The 11,029-nt window shown below is 35.7% G+C and overlaps 1 long non-coding RNA gene across 1 annotated transcript; it reads right to left on the reverse strand.

The window, feature by feature from the left end:
• Window positions 1-459: 459 nt before the first annotated feature.
• On the reverse strand, window positions 460-10,655 carry LOC134757237 (uncharacterized). The gene is made up of 4 exons (XR_010130951.1): window positions 10,094-10,655; window positions 7,065-7,163; window positions 4,570-4,645; window positions 460-3,376 (listed from the first exon to the last, which is right to left on the reverse strand). It is a non-coding gene; the product is annotated as an uncharacterized lncRNA (long non-coding RNA).
• Between the last annotated feature and the right edge of the window lie 374 nt (window positions 10,656-11,029).

Consider the following 11,029-nt stretch of genomic DNA (forward strand, 5'->3'; position numbering starts at 1 on the left):
TGAGGTGGACACCACCAGCACTCCTCCTGCCAAATTCCACTGTCCTCTTATGGCTTCCAGAGGACCCTAAGAAGCTAATGAGCCATCTTCTATTCCAGTTCATGGGCAATTCATGTTTTAAGGAGAAAAGCAGGGGGAGTTGTGCACAGAGATGTTAGCGAGGCAACTCTCTTCTCAAGAAGAGTTCCTCGGCATATTACAGTCCCCTTTTCTGGGAGCCCTTTCTTTCCAGAGAAACAAGGTGATGGAAACATATTAACCCTTCTGCACTGAGTATGTAATACATAGTGACTCCATAACTAAATCACATTCAGGGCCAGATACTGCAATGCTCCAAAGAGTCAACAAGAACCATGTCTTTCTGGACATAATATGTAGACTATTCCAGAATGCTTTAAATCCTCTCCCCTCTTTTTCTCTCTCCTTACATAACCATTGGCTGGAAAAGAAAAGAGAAAATTTATAAAACATTTTTAATTCATATTTCTCTCATGTTGAAATTACAAAATCACAAAAAGGAGAAATGCATAATATCGAACAGTTTATATTTTATTATAATATATTCAAGTTCAATATTCTTTGAAATGATTCTATGGTCTGTATATTTTATCCAATGATATTTACTTTGTATCATTGGTAATTATGTACTACACATCCTGTGTTTTTCAGCTGTGACAAAGTAAGTACTTTTGTTTCTATTTTAGTGATGCCTTTAAAGAAAAATTCAAATACATTCATCAGAATACCAAAGGTAATTTTTTTTCTCAAGCTCCCTGTCAAGATAGTTCAGCTCTAATTCAGGCAAATTCCTCACAGATATCTGAGTTCTATTTACTGATTGTCTATTCTTCCCATTGGGATCATAAGATTTTAAGTGAAAAAATCTAAAAGATTTATTGCTAATGGCATTCTACAAATGTTATCTTTGTTCAGAGTAAAAGTAATATATGATCCTGGCTTTGTAGAGCATCTTTAATGTTCCTTTTTTGAATATGTATAACTCATTTAGAGACCAAGAATAGACAGTAACTCATCATTTTTCCTACCTGCCTTAAAATATCTGCATTTTGTCTGTTTGAAAATAATACAAACTTGTGATTTAATTGATGTCATAACTTCGATTCATCACCACATTCATTATAAACAAAGAGGCTCTGGATAATGAACAAAATGCTTATTGTTCACCAGAAGAAAGGTCATAACATGTTATATTTACATTTATGTCGTGTCTTATTACTAAGTCTGTATAAACCATCTCCCTTCATTATTTCTGAATGGGAGACTGATGATAAGTGCTGTTTTCAAGATTTTTTTAATCCTTTTTATTTGTCTAGCTAATTTGTGTGCTGAAGCATTGCAAAGCTAACTCTATGTTTTGCTCGTTAAGTTATTAGGGATTTGTAACTCCCGAAAATCAAGAATGAGTTCCTAAATGTAACATTTGCATGGGTCGACAGCTTCAGGGGAGAGAGGTCAGCTGCCCCAGTGAAGGAAGAAGAAATCTGTCTGTATGATCCTAATTTGCTTTGAATAATAGACATTGGGCTTGGAATTGGAATGATTTGTTGTTAGGTTAAGCAACAGGGAAGCTTATGGCTTATTATTTTTACTCCTGATACAACTGAAGCAATGGTTGAGTAATGAGACAGCCATAGATAATCATAATGATACTAGGCAATGAATTGTGTGTGCCTGGGCGATAGTGCAGGTTTATCAGACTATGATGGCCAATAAGCTATTACAAACTATAAATATTCAGATTAGTCAAATCTTTGTTACATCTTTCAATAGCTACTGGCATGTTTTTCCTCTCCCACTTTATAATTTTGGTGATTCTGCCTCCAAGCCTTATCTTACAATTGAAGGAAGTTTAAATTCAAAGAAATGTATTGCATTGTAATAGAAAAATAAAAACGTGCCCAGTGACACCTAACAGTCACATAATTAAAGCACAGACATTAACACTGGGTTTTTTGTTTCTGAGACACCTAGAAATGGATTCCTTACCTAGTACAAGTCTCTCAAATTTCCCCACTTCCCCTTCCCCATCCCTCCCTACCCATTCCAGTGAACTTAGCTCACCCAAGATTTCTCATTTGCTGTGCTCTGTTCCTTGTTTAAACTAAAGAGAATACAGGATCAGTCTCCTTTTTTCCTCTACTATAAAGTCTCCTCAGAATCTAATTCAATGAGATTGTATTTGTTACAATGAACGCAGATTGTTCAATGGAACAGATTTAAGAAATGCTGAAAAGAGTTCAGGGGTTTGTAGGGTGGGGGCTAGCCTTATAGTGGGGGGAGTGCAGTTTTGTACATCACCCCATGTTTGTTAAGGTCTAAAAGCACTGAAAAGGATTTGTTCTGTTTATGTAAAGGGCCTCCGTGCTCTGGGTCTCTAAGATGTCATGCCAAGCTTTTTACCACATGAGCTTTCTCTTGATCTTGGGCTTGACATGACCAAAATGCAAGAGCTCAGGCTCTCAGGGACTGACCCACATTGTTGCTACACGTCAGCCTCTAGGAGTGCGCTACCCAAACAATCAGCTTTCTGTAATTAACACATTATTATATTAATATGTGAACTTGGAAAATTGTTTCTACATATGGTATTATTTCAAATAACCATTTTGTTGACTGAATATTTTCAGTTATTAAACCAATAATTATTAAAAGATCTGAGATTGCCCAGGAGAATGAAGATCCTTCATCACATAATGTAAGCTAAGCAGTTAGTTATTAGAGTCATTTACAATATTAATAGCCCTGAGCAGAAGTACAAACCATAAGTCTGTATACTCTGCTGCTGAATTTGCCAGTTACAAACTGGGGTTCTATTGCTTGACTCCATCTTTGCCATATGTTCTGTTATTGGAAATTCCATATAATTTTATTTTGCTATCTTTTATGAAGCATAGACCAAAGAGCTTAAAGATATTTCATCAACCTAGAAAAAAATGCAATACTGTGAGAATATGTAGACACATGTATGTGTGTGCAGGTGAACAGGCTAATTTCAATGGGATATAACCAAGAATTTGTTTCCTTTTTCTCTACCACTATTTTAAGAAATTCTCTGTTAGACCTGCTTTCTGCTGTCTTGGAAAATACCTCAGGAAGTTTCCCTATAGCTTTTATATTGTCACTTTTGGGTATTAGAACAGTATTATTTTCAGATGTGAAAATATCCAATCCAATTTAAATCAAGACAAACCATTTCAAAGCACCTTTCCCTACCCCAGCATAAGCAACTGGCTTGCAACTAGAGAACCACAAATGGGTAAATGATTGCAGGGAGTGCTGTTTGTATCTGCTGTCTGCTTGCTACTTCTCCTCTTCTGTTTCTGGATCCTCCAAGGTTGGGGGCTGGTGGAGTACCCTGAGGAGGGTAGACAGAAAGGACAAAGTTTTTCTTGATTGGTGCTCATGCAAAAGTAAACTCTTTATCTCATGGACTGCTTTGAGGGATCTTTGGAGAGCTCCAGACTGGGACCTGTGCACTGTCCCCCACACTGCCTAAGTGACACATGCTCTGGCTAACTACTTTTGATTCTGCTTTAGCTTTTAAATTGGGGCTACATCCCTAGGGACTCCTGCCCCCATCAGGCATCACTCATGGGCAGGGCCTCTTCTAAAAGACTCTAGCCATCAAAAGTCAGATATCCACGTGGCCCCTAGGAAAGCTCATCACCAATGCCCCTCAAACTCTAAGAGTATACAAGCTGCTTTCACTGTGGCTGTCTCCTCAGGCTCTGCTTCCAATTCAGTGGCAGTCCTGGACCTGGGAGGTTCAGAAGGTCATAATATCCTAATTAGGGAATGATATGTCAGTCTTCTTTTCTCATGTCCATGCATTACAGCTATTTTACATGGCTGTGGGAAGCCAGGGAACCACCAGCTTTCTTTTATGACAAAGTGACAAATAACCCAATTTAAAAACTGGGCAAGAGATCTGAACAGACAGTTCTCCAAAGAAGACATACAAATGAATAATAAGTACATGAAAAGATTTATGACGTTAGCAGCCATCTTGAAAATGCAAATCAAAACCACAATGAGATAGCACTTTGCATTCAACAGAAGGGGTATCATCAATAGGACAAATAATAGCAAATGTTGACCAGGGTGTAGAACATGGGAATCTTCATACATTGATGGTGGGAGTGTAAAGTAATGCAGCCACTTTGGAAAACAGTCTGGGAGTTTCTCAAAAGGTTAAAGATAGAGTTACCACGTGATCAAAAAATTCCATGCCTAGACAGGGACCCCAGAGAAATGAAAACATACGTACACACAAAAACATGTACACAAATGTTCATAGCAGCAAGGTGATGGCTAAGGGGTGAGGAGCTTCTTTTCAGGGGTAATGAAATTGTTCTGAAATTGATTGTTGTGATTGTTGCACAACTGTGAATATATTAAAAGCCATTGAACCATGCACTATACATGGGTGAATTGTATAGTGTATAAATTGTATCTCAATCATGCTGTTAAAAATCATGTTCTCATTCTCTTCCTTTGAAAATTTGTAGAATTATTTTCTACAGACTAGAAGAGAAAAGCTAGTCTTACGCAGATGTCTTGCACCTTTCCTTAGAATGTGCAGCAGTTATCTCTGATTTCTTCAGCTTTTTGGTCCCCACCAAGACTGCAAGACAGAAAGAAAATCCCATTTAACAATCTGTTAAATTAACAAGAGTCTAAAACATTACTCAGAACATTTCATTTGTCTTTTCTTCATGCTCCAATTTCAGGGTAATGATTAAACATCCAAACTTTGCAGAATCGTACATATATTTCATAGGCTGCATTATCCTCCCAAGTGATTCAGTTTTCCATAACTCTCCTGGTTATGTATTTCAATTAAAAGAATAAGTATACTCTAATAATAAACTCAATAAAAATTTGATAACCACCCAACTGACTATTCTATTAAGAATATCATTTGTTATTTCAGGAATGCCTGCATACTTATTCTTAAACAGTCCTGGGAGGTAAGTATTGTTAAATAATCATTTTACAGATAAGGAAACTGAAGATCAGAATGGTTAAGAAATTTATGCAAAATAAATCAGTTAACTTGTGTCTGAAACAGCTTAAACAGCCTGTGTTCCACACACGAAACTTCAGGGCATTTCGCCACCTTGGGATTACCTTCTATAAAGATTAATCCACATGCAAGTCAAAGTCAATGTTGCTTCAAAGAAAATTAAAGTATGTTTTCTTTATAAATATGATTATTGAAACAAAAGTCATAATTGCTGTTTTTAAACAAATAATTTAACCTTCTACCTATTTCCTCATTTGTAAAATACAGTATTCTGCCTATAGTTTCAAGTCCACTTCAGTTCCAAGTAACCTGTGCCTACTGAGTTATTTGTTCTTTTAGAAGTGCTGCCTTCTTTTATCTTCCATCCTCCCATTCTGTTTCCTCCTGGACTTTACTAAGGAAAATATGACCAAATCATGGTATTAAAGTGTGTCATGGACTATGCAACTGCAGAGTGAATTAAATTAAATTAATGTACATCAATCAAATTAGCCCATCATTCACAAATATGAACGGATGATCAGGGAGCAACAAACATTTGGGGAAAGTCAATGGTGTAAAGGAGAAGGACGAAATTAACAAACAAAATTCTGACCTTTGAAGAAATGGTAAACTCACTTTTCTTTTTTCTTTTTGAGACAGGGTCTTGCTCTGTCACCCAGGCTAGAGTACAGCGGTGTGATCAGGGCTCACTGCAATCTTAACCTCTTGGGCTCAAACAATCCTCCCACCTCAGCTTCCTTAGTAGCTGGGACTACAGGTGCTCACCACCATGCCTGGCTGTTTTTTTAAAAATTTTTGTACATACAGAGTCTTACTGTGTTGCCTAGCCTGGTCTTGATCCCCTGGGCTCAGGTGATCCTCCCACCTAGGCCTCCCAAAGTACTGGGATTACAGGCATGAGCCACCATGCCCAGCCCAAAAAATACTTTTTAAAATTTCTAATTAATTTTCTCAGAGAGACTAAAGAAGCTAAGATATGCATAAAATTCAAATGGGCCACAATAAGAAAGGCGCAATAGAAGATATTGCATTATTGTAGACATTAAAAAGATTAAAAATATGAATGACAGACTAGAAACTTTAGCATCACACTAAATAATACAAGAATGCCAATAAAACAAATTGGTAATCGACAGTACAGAGTTGAGGGAATTTCCTAGACAAACAGCAAAAAAAAAAAAAAAAAAAAAAGAAAATATGAGTAAAATGTTAAGAGATGTAGACATCCAACATCTATCTAACAAGATCTAACAAGCAATTGAAAGGCAAAGAAGAGCAAAGCGGTGACTAAAATAACTTTTAAAAAGATAAGAATTTTAAAAACAAGAATTTTAAAGAGGAAGAATTAAAAAAAAAAAAAGATTAAAAGGCCAGGCTCAGTGGAGTGGCTCACGCCTGTAATCCCAGCACTTTGAGAGGCCGAGGGGGGCAGATCACTTGAGGTCAGGACTTCAAGACCAGCTTGGCCAATATGGTGAAACCCCATCTCTACTAAAAACACAAAAATTAGCTGGACTTGGTGGCGGGTGCCTGTAGTCCCAGCTACTCGGTACTACAGGAGGCAGGAGAATCACTTGAATCCAGGAGGTAGAGGTTGCAGTGAGTCCAGATCGCACGACTGCACTCCAGCCTGGGCAACAAAGAGAGACACCATATAAAAAATAAAAACAAAAACAAAACAAAAAAGCAAGATTAGCACAAAAGATAATAATTGAAATTACCTTTGAATGCTACAAAACAATGGAGCAATTCTTCCTCTAACAAACTGACAAGAAACCATTTGAACCTATACTTTTCAAGTGTAAAAGCAAAAACGTTATCAATCAGACAAGACTCAGAAAACTTATCACTCAAGCCACTCCCATAAAAACCATTCATTAAGAAGGATGTCCAAGAAAAATTAAAAGGAATACAAGCTAGATGATGACTTAAGATAAAAGGAAACACTATCAACTGAATACGAATGAGAGGAAGTGAAGAAAGTTCAAAAAATTTAAATAGATATCTGACATACCTTCATATATTATGCTAGGAAAATTTTCCTTAAAAGGGGTTTGGCAATTTCAGGTTCATTATACTTCTTCTTCTGTGGATCTATTTACACTATTTGATTCTGTAATAAATAACATTCACATAATCATAATATTATAAAGCCTATTTTATTAATTATAAAATTTTAGACTCAGAAACAAAATATGAAGTCTCAGTTACAGTTAATTTTAATTATATAATGGAATGTAAATGCCTTAAAACCTGAAAAGGTAAAGATAATAATATAACCAAAACATCAACAAAAATCACATATCATTAGATATTGCCTAAGGTTACTAAATCATAAAACACATTCTTTAATGTCATAAAGATAATATTATAATACAAATTAGCAGAAATCAAGCCTAGAGATAAAAATGTACTGATGAGAAGTCATAAGGTGTTTCTAAAGTTGATATAGCTAGAAAGAAATCAATAACATTTAGTATTTACATTTACAAGAGTAACTATCAGAATAATTGAAAAATAAAAACCGTTACAGCTGCTTATCTCAGTACAGAAAAGGGGATTTGTCCTTTCTGTTTTAAACCTTTCTACATGGGCTGAATTTTCATTAACTAGTCCAGATATTACTTTAAAATTTTAATACATTTAACATATTTCCATGCATAAAAATGTATAACAGACATACACTGAAATATTAATACCAATTCTCTCTGGGTAGGAGAAATTCCAGATGATTTTTTTCCTCATGTTTTCACATTTTGTTAGTTTTCAAATGTCCATGCACAATACTTTCTCATTCAAGCCATAAACTAAATTTTTAAGTATTTGATAGAGCCATCTAAAATAATTTTGAAAATGCAAAATAATTAAAACTTCATAATTTTAACCTGCATTTTAAAAGTCATAATGGGATGAAATCAGGATAAAATATACAATTCCTCCAAGAATTTACCTGTTTACCCATTTTCTAACTCTGCAGCAAGAGAAAATGTCTCTTTCCACTGTAGAAGTAATAACGCTAATAGCTAGTAACAGCCCTGACTGCTCAAGTTTTTCACTAAATGTCTGTGCTTGGTGATTCTTGTAAGTCCCAGTTCTTGTCCTCCACTTTTTATACTAAAAAATCAGATTTCCAAGCTCATTCAAAAGTGATAGCATTCTGAGTGGCCGATTTTCATGAACCTAGCCCTAGAAATTAAACGATTATCTAAAAGTTCACTAAAACACCCTCAGAAATAGAACCGGCAAGATTTCCATAAACAGAGCCAAGTACACTCTCCCTGAATAGTCTTGGAGACACCTTGATGAGGATAACAAAGGTAAGTCATTATTGAGTATCCTACATGCTTAAATTATGCATCAAATTCTTCTTTGCCTTTTAAAAATTTTATTCTTAATATCCCCTTTTCATTTATTATCTCCTCTCATTTTGTCAGTAATACTTCCTTGACATACTGTTAAAATTCAATTATCTAGTTTGTTTACTTTAGTCCTTATTACAACTAGTAAATCCCTGCTGGATTTAAGGAAAGTTTATGGGGGCAGGTGTAGTGAGTGGATGGAGGATACAACCAATTAAGATAAGAAGAGCACATGTACCCTAGAACTTAAAGTATAATAACTAAAAAAAAAAGAAGAGCACATTTCAGCATCACAGTATATATACGGTGTGTGCCCCACTTGCAAATTACTGACCGCAGCCATTTCATCTCAGTTCTTTTTCATTTGCATTACAAACAGATGCAATTTCAAATCTTGCCCTAAGAGTCTAGGTGTTCCTGAAACCTAGAGCTCAGACTGGCCTAACAGTGGCTATGAAAAACAATCAATGGATTTCCTGCCCCGAGACCAGAATGTATGTTTTGAAAAGTATAAGTGCTGTCCATCTGCAAGAATATTTTTGTTATTGTTGTTGTCATGTCCAATTGACTGTGATGGGAGAATCTAGTTCATTATTAAAAGCAGAAAAGAATCGCTTGCATGACTATGGATAGATCTGTCAGCTAAGAACAATGTGTGGTAGCCCTTTCTGCAGGGAGACTGACAGTAACTTCAGAAACATACACTGAATTATCTAATTGGGTTTTTCCATCCTTAAATTCCGTGAAAAGATATTAAATATCATTAATTCATTAAAGAAATGTCTGGTGGTTTTTATGAATGCTCATGAATATTTCATAAAGTGATTAAAACTGTTAATCTTGCTCCCAATTAATTTTCAGTAATTCTTAGAACACACATGTAAATAATAGGTAATTATAATGTCTTATTACGTGTCATTTATATAACTTAGGCCATTAAAATTGCATTTCTGATGTGATACATTTCTTAGGGCCCTATGTCTTTGTTTTTTTAAGCAAAATTCATTTTTCCTTTTTTTGAGACTGCATTAATTTTGAGGGGAATTTTGAGAGGAAATGTTGAGGATCCTCTAAGAAGAGGAAGAATAGGTTCTAAGAGTGCAAAGAGGGGCTCCTCTATGAAGTAGCATTACCGAAGTTCTAGATTTTTCTCTTCCACCAATCTGATGAGGTGGTATTCAGTATTTAATTAAGAAAACTATCACCTGTGGAATTAGATGCACGGGTAATTCTGCCCATTTTTCTTTCTTTCCTCATGCTTTAGCTTTTCATTATGCTTGACTACCAAATGGAGATAAAAAGGAACTTAAATTTGGAGGCAATTTAGAATAATGGAAAGTTCACAGAGTCAAAAAGAACCAGCTTGAAGGGATCATGACTCCCAAGCTGGGTTGTCTTGGGCAAATTACTTATCTGTCTGAATTTCAGTCCCTTTACCTGTAAAATTTTGAAAATAAAACTCTCCCTACCTACCTTACAATATTTTTTGAGAAATTAGTTAAATCATATATTAAAGATATTTTGTAAAATGCTCTGCAGATTATCCCAAGTATGCTAAGCAAATAGGTAATTCTGAGAAAGTTACTTCAACATTTTTATCCTGGGCCTTGGTTTCCTAATGCCTAAAGAGAAAATTAAAACTCCCTAATTTGAAACCAATTTATTTTTATGGTGATCTACTTACCTATTTCTGACCTCTTCTTTGTCTTTCAATTCATGGATAATTTCTTACAAGTTCAGATGGTCCAGGACTTGGAGACAAATAGGGGATGAGAAAGGTAGACCAAATGTCATGGCGTGTTCTGTGGCCTTTGTGTCTCATGGCATCTGGTAGAGTTTTCTGTACTTGGACATCCCCTGAAACACATTTTAAGCTCAGTCTTGAGCCACAGGGCTTACATCCTAAATACCCATCACTTCCAAAGAAATATTTTTGTCAGTAGCTTGACTGACTCTGAGGCGGATTGTTTCCATCATCAGTAGCCAAGTGAAGATCTGTTTTGCCTTTGCCTGTTGTGCTCTGTGAGCAAGAATTTCCAGTCTTTGACACAGGGAGGCATATTTATGACATTTGGCTTCTTTGTTCAACAGATTTTTCCTTTCTGTGTTTATGAGAGTTAGCATGAAACAGTGCTCTGATCTACTGAGTTCCTTTTCTTTGAAGCACTTTGTGTTCTTTGCATTTACTCTGGCCCTTGTTATGAGGAGCTAGAGGCATAGAAGCCCTGTTCTAGAGTTGCTTGACTGCTTTTATGTCCATTTATAAAAGCTTTCCAAATGAAGAGAATCATGTATTTGTTATTTATGGGTCCATTAAATATCCAAGTAATTAAAACTAGCCATTTTACCATTAATCAAGCATGGAAACCACAGTGTTTTGTGATGTACAGTCATTTCAACATCAGCCTACAGTTGCACAGGCCCATCTAATCACCTGCATGGCAATACAATGAAATAGGTGCTGAGATTATATTGCTAGGCATCCAAATGTCTCATATTGTTTGGAGATGCACATGCTCTGGCCAACCCATAATATATTAAAGTTTTAAAGTTGTGCAAAAGAAACTCTTAAAATCAGATAGTAATAGTTAGCATCTGAAAAAGTGTATAACCTGTACCC

The sequence above is a fragment of the Gorilla gorilla genome, chromosome 16, assembly GCF_029281585.2.
Source record: "Gorilla gorilla gorilla isolate KB3781 chromosome 16, NHGRI_mGorGor1-v2.1_pri, whole genome shotgun sequence".
Lineage (NCBI taxonomy): Eukaryota > Metazoa > Chordata > Mammalia > Primates > Hominidae > Gorilla > Gorilla gorilla.